This window comes from Bos indicus x Bos taurus, chromosome 25 (assembly GCF_003369695.1).
Source record: "Bos indicus x Bos taurus breed Angus x Brahman F1 hybrid chromosome 25, Bos_hybrid_MaternalHap_v2.0, whole genome shotgun sequence".
Taxonomy (NCBI): domain Eukaryota; kingdom Metazoa; phylum Chordata; class Mammalia; order Artiodactyla; family Bovidae; genus Bos; species Bos indicus x Bos taurus.
Window position 1 is genome coordinate 33,443,952 of NC_040100.1, and position 6,165 is coordinate 33,450,116.

The 6,165-nt window shown below is 41.2% G+C and overlaps 1 non-coding gene across 1 annotated transcript; it reads left to right on the plus strand.

Annotated features, from left to right (window-relative positions):
* Positions 1 to 5,020: 5,020 nt before the first annotated feature.
* Positions 5,021 to 5,127, plus strand: LOC113884035. The gene has a single exon (XR_003508788.1). It is a non-coding gene; the product is annotated as a U6 spliceosomal RNA (small nuclear RNA).
* The last annotated feature ends 1,038 nt before the right edge of the window (positions 5,128 to 6,165 follow it).

Below are 6,165 nucleotides of genomic sequence, written 5' to 3' on the forward strand. Positions count from 1 at the left end.
GGTCACACAAAGGGAGGCTGGTGCATCCTTAGCCACAGAGCTGGTAAACCAGGAGGTTAGGGTTCATCTCCTGGACCCTTATCTGACTCTGCAAAGTCTATTTTCTGCCCCTTATGAAAATGGGCATTGGAGGGGAGTGGGGTCACACAACTCCATTGCCCCTTCTCTATTATTTCCTCCAATAAACACTGTTCCAGGCCTGGTGTGTATACTGTCATCCCATATACCTTATTGAAGTATAGTTGATTTACAATGTTTTATTAGTTATAGGTGTACAGTATAGTGATTCAATATTTTTAGATTAAACTCTATTTAAAGTTATTGTAAAATAATGGTTATATTTCCCTGTGCTGTGCAATATATCCTTGTTGCTTATCTATTTTTAACATAATAGTTTGTATCTCTTAATCCCATACCACTCCCTGTATTGCCCCTCCCTCTTCCTGCTCCCCACTGATAATTGTTAGTTTTCTATATCTGAATCTGTTTTTCTTTTGTTATATATATTAGTGTGTTTTATTTTTTAGATTCCGCATATAAGTGATAACATAGAGTATTTGTCTTTCTCTGACTTATTTCATCAAGCATAATACTCTATAGGTCTATCCACATTGTTGCAAGTGGCAGAATTTCATTCTTTTTTAGGGTTCCATTCTTTTTTAGGGTATATACACACATCACATTTTCTTTATCCATTCATCTCTTGATGGTTGCTTCCATGTCATGGCTATTGTAAATAATGCTGCTATTAACATTGGAGTATATGTATCTTTTTGAAATAGTATTTTTCATCTTCTTTGGATATATAGCCAAGAGTGGAATTGCTGGATTGTATGGTAGTTCTATTTTTAGTTTTTTTGAAGAACTTCTGTACTGTTTTTGAACAGAAGCACTTTTACAAAAGTTTTCTGTGCATGCATGGTAAGTTACTTTAGTAGTGTCTGGCTCTTTGCAACCCTGTCGACTGTAGCCTGCCAGACTCCTCTGTCTATGGGATTCTCCAGGCAAGAAAACTGTAGTGGGTTTCCAGGCCCTCCCTCCAGGGAATCTTCCTGACCCAGGGATCAAACCCACTCTCTTATGCCTTCTACAGGGACAGGCAGGTTCTTTACCACTAGCACCATCTGGGAAGCCCAGAAAGCTTCTCACCAATATTTAAATCTTTTGTCTCAATATGTTTTAGAAGGTAGAGGTACAGTGTTCACAATTAAAAGTTAACCTATTGTAATTGAATCTTATTGCTTGTTGCCTATCATCCATTTCCTTCCTATCGGTATCAGTCCACTGAATTTTCTTAAACAAAATTAGCCAAACAGTTGAGGTAGGATTGAGACCCCACCTACAGACTTCAGGGTGGTACCTGATCAACTTCAGGCGACCAGCAAAAACTGTTTTATTTCTCAGGAGTCATGACTGTCTTAAGGTTTGTAGGGATTGTCCTGGTAGTACAGTGGCTAAGACTCCTCCCAATGGAGGGGGCCTGGGTTGGATCCCTGGTCAGGGAACTAGATCACAGCTAAGACCCAGCACAGACAAATAAATAAATAATACATATTAAAAAAAGAGAAAGCAGTGGCCACAGAGACCTTCCTGCATCTGCTGTTTCTCAGGTGTCAGCAGCTTAAGTTGATCAATATGTCAAAGTGACGTGTTTGGGGGTGCCATGTTCTGAACCCCTTCTTAGTCTTACTTTGAAACCAGTTTTAGGGAAATTGAAGAAAAATCAAGAGAAGCCAGGTCATTGGTGACATGGCTGAGCTGCTGTATCAGTCTCAGCTAAATGCTCTCTGTTGCTGGGCTTATTAATTTTGTGGGGTGATATATCCTTATTAGGGGCTTCCCAGGTGGCATTAGTGGTAAAGAACCCACCTGCCAGTGCAGGAGACATAGGAGCTGCAGGTTTGATCCCTGGGTTGGGAAGATCCTAAGGAGAAGGATATGGCAGCCCACTCCAGTATTGTTGCCTGGAAGAATCCCAGGACAGAGGAGCCTTGACAGACTATAGCCCATAGGGTCACAAAGAATCGGACATGAATGATGGCATTTAGCATGCGTATCTTTCTTATTGTTCAAGACAGTGAACATGGACGTCCACTGCTTGCTACTCAGAGGATCGTAACAGATACCGTCATTATGTCTGATGCAATAACAAGAAAACCATTCAAAACAGACCAAGAAAGAGGCCAGAAGGGCAAGGATATTATGATTCAAATTTTGACAGTGCTCTTTATATCTGTGTTGCAATAAGAGTCAAAAAATACTGTAAATTGAGTTGTGTGATAGGAAAGATTTTATGTTTTACGTGTTCAACAGGCCTTAATTTTCACAATGGATATCTTTACCCAAGAAATTAGGGTGTGAGAAGTGGCTGGGGATGTAAAGAGGGTTATTTGTTGAGAAGATAAAAGTTGTCCTAAAATTGAGACAAGGCCAAATTCCACTGTGCAGATAACAGGCAACAGACTTAACCAACTTGTCTACAGAAGTGGAATTTTGTTGTTTGATGTCTTTGTTAATCGGTGGTTTTATCTGATTAATGGCCCAATGAAGTTAACATTTACCCCAAATAACTTAGTCATGAATTTTGTTGCCTAAAGCCTTCCTCAGCGATCAATGCAAAGAAATAGAGGAAAACAACAGAATGGAAAAGACAAGAGATCTCTTCAAGAAAATTAGAGATACCAAGGGAACATTTCATACAAAGATGGGCTCGGTAAAGGACAGAAATGGTATGGACCTCACAGAAGCAGAAGGTATTAAGAAGAGGTGGTAGGAATACACAGAACTGTACAAAAAAGCTCCCAATGACCTGGACAACTACGATGGTGTGATCACTGACCTAGAGCCAGACATCCTGGAATGTGAAGTCAAGTGGGCCTTAGAAAGCATCACTACGAACAACGCTAGTGGAGGTGATGGAATTCCAGTGGAGCTATTCCAAATCCTGAAAGATGATGCTGTGAAAGTGCTGCGCTCAATATGTCAGCAAATTTGGAAAACTCAGCAGTGGCCACAGGACTCGAAAAGGTCAGTTTTCATTCCAATCCCAAAGAAAGGCAATGCCAAGGAATGCTCAAACTACCGCACAATTGCACTCATCTCACATGCTAGTAAAGTAATGCTCAAAATTCTCCAAGCCAGGCTTCAGCAATACATGAACCATGAACTTCCAGATGTTCAAGCTGGTTTTAGAAAAGGCAGAGAAACCAGAGACCAAATTGCCAACATCTGCTGGATCATGGAAAAAGCAAGAGAGTTCCAGAAAAACATCTATTTCTGCTTTATTGACTATGCCAAAGCCTTTGACTTTGTGGATGACAATAAACTGTGGAAAATTCTGAAAGAGATGGGAATACCAGACCACCTGACCTGCCTCTTGAGAAACCTATATGCAGGTCAGGAAGCAACAGTTAGAACTGGACATGGAACAAGAGACTGGTTCCAAATAGGAAAAGGAGTACGTCAAGGCTGTATATTGTCACCCTGCTTATTTAACTTCTATGAAGAGTACATCATGAGAAACGCTGGGCTGGAAGAAGCACAAGCTGGAATCAAGATTGCCAGGAGAAATATCAATAACCTCAGATATGTAGATGACACCACCCTTATGGCAGAAAGTGAAGAGGAACTCAAAAGCATCTTGATGAAAGTGAAAGAGGAGAGTGAAAAAGTTGGCTTAAAGCTCAACATTCAGAAAACGAGAATCATGTCATCTGGTCCCATCACTTCATGGGAAATAGATGGGGAAACAGTGGAAACACTGTCAGACTTTCTTTTTTTGGGTTCCCAAATCACTGCAGGTGGTGATTGCAGCCATGAAATTAAAAGACACTTACTCCTTGGAAGGAAAGTTATGACCAACCTAGATAGCATATTCAAAAGCAGAGACATTACTTTGCCAACAAAGGTCCGTCTAGTCAAGGCTATGGTTTTTCCAGTGGTCATGTATGGATGTGAGAGTTGGACTGTGAAGAAAGCTGAGCACTGAAGAATTGATGCTCTTGAACTGTTAGAGAAGACTCTTAAGAGTCCCTTGGACTACAAGGAGATCCAACCAGTCCATTCTAAAGGAGATCGGTCCTGGGTGTTCTTTGGAAGGAATGATGCTAAACCAGTCCATTCTAAAGGAGATCGGTCCTGGGTGTTCTTTGGAAGGAATGATGCTAAAGCTGAAATGGCAGTACTTTGGCCACCTCATCTGAAGGGTTGACTCATTGGAAAAGACTCTGACGCTGGGAGGGATTGGGGGCAGGAGGCGAAGGGACTACAGAGGATGATGATAGCTGGATGGCATCACTGACTCGATGGATGTGAGTTTGAGTGAACTCTGGGAGTTGGTGATGGACAGAGAGGCCTTGTGTGCTGCAATTCATGGGGTTGCAAAGAGTCGGACATGACTGAGCGACTGAACTGAGCTGAACTGAACAATTTTTAACCAACTTTGTAACTTAGCCTCAAAGTCTTTAACCAGGCATTTTTTCTAGAACCTGATCTTGCTCCTCCCCCTGTTTTTGTAAGCTCTCTGTTACTTAGTTGCTAAGTCATGTCTGACTTTTGGCAACCCCATGGACTGTAGCCTTCTAGGTTCCTCTGTCCATGGGATTTCTGAGGCAAGAATACTGGAGAGGGTTGCCATTTCCTTCTCTTAGTGAACTCTCTAGATTAAAAAAAAAGGCAAAAACAAACAAACAAACAAAAAACCCAGAAAGAAACTTCATGCTATCCAGTATAACCCTTCCTCCCAACCCTTTAGGCTCCAGACCTCTGAGTAGAGACATCAGAAAATGTGACCATGTTATGAAGTTTGTCTTCTGGATAAATAGAACCATTTTTTAATTACTTGTTGCTTCACTGTGCAAAAAAGACTGGATGGACTTTCACCAAACAGGGAGGATGTGTTTAAGATGGTCTGAATTGTGTAGAGGAATAAAAAAATCTTTTCCCTCTACCTATCTTAGGCATTTTCAACTGGGGCCCTGTAAACGAGACCAACAAAAGACCGATTAACAAGGATCAGTCAGTGCTCGCTTAGGCAGCACATATACTAAAATTGGAACGATACAGAGAATATTAGCATGGCACCTGTGCAAGGATGACATGCAAATTCCTGAAGTGTTCCATATTTTTAATCAAAACTACAATGAGATATCACCTCACACTGGTCAGAATGGCCCTCATCAAAAAGTCTACAAACAATAAATGCTGGAAAGGGTGTGGAGAAAAGGGATCTCTCTTGCACCGTTGGTGGGAATGTAAATTGTTACAGCCACTATGGAAGACAGTATGGAGATTCCTCAAAAAACTGGGAATAAAACACCCATACGACCCAGCAATCCCACTCCTAGGCATATACCCTGAGGAAACCAAAATTGAAAGAGACACATGTATCCCATTGTTCGTTGCAGCACTATTTACAACAGCTAGAACATGGAAGCAACCTAGATGTCCATCAACAGATGAATGGATAAAGAAGCTGTGGTATATATTCACAATGCAATATTACTCAGTCATAAAAAAGAACACGTTTGAGTCTGTTCTAATGAAGTGGATGAACCTAGAAGCTATTATATAGAGTGAAATGAGTCAGAAGGAGAAAGATAAACACTGTATTCCAACACATATATACGGAATCTAGAAAAATGGTACTGAAGAATTTACTTCCAGGGCATCAGTGGAGAAACAGACATAGAGAATAGATTTATGAACATAGGGAGAGGGGAGGAGAAGGTGAGATGTATGGGAAGAGTAACGTGGGAACTTACATTGCCGTATGTAAAATAGATAGCCAACGGGAATTTGCTGTATGGCTAAGAAACTCAAACAGGGGCTCTGTATCAGCCTAGAGGGGTGGGATGGAGAGGGAGATGGGAGGGAAGTTCAAAAGGGAGGGGACATATGTATACCTATGGCTGATTCGTGTTGAGGTTTGACAGAAAACAGAAAAATTCTGTAAAGCAATTATCCTTGAATAGAAAATAAATCAATTAAAAAAAACCCTAGGATTAATCAAATAGAAGTGTGCTAGCATGCACACTGCGCATGTACGTGCGAGAAAGGTAAGTAGCTCAGGGGACTTCCCTGGTGGCTCAGTGGTAAAGAACCCACCTGCCAATGCAGGAGATGAAAGAGATAAGAGTTCGATTCCTGGGCTGGGGAGATGCCCTG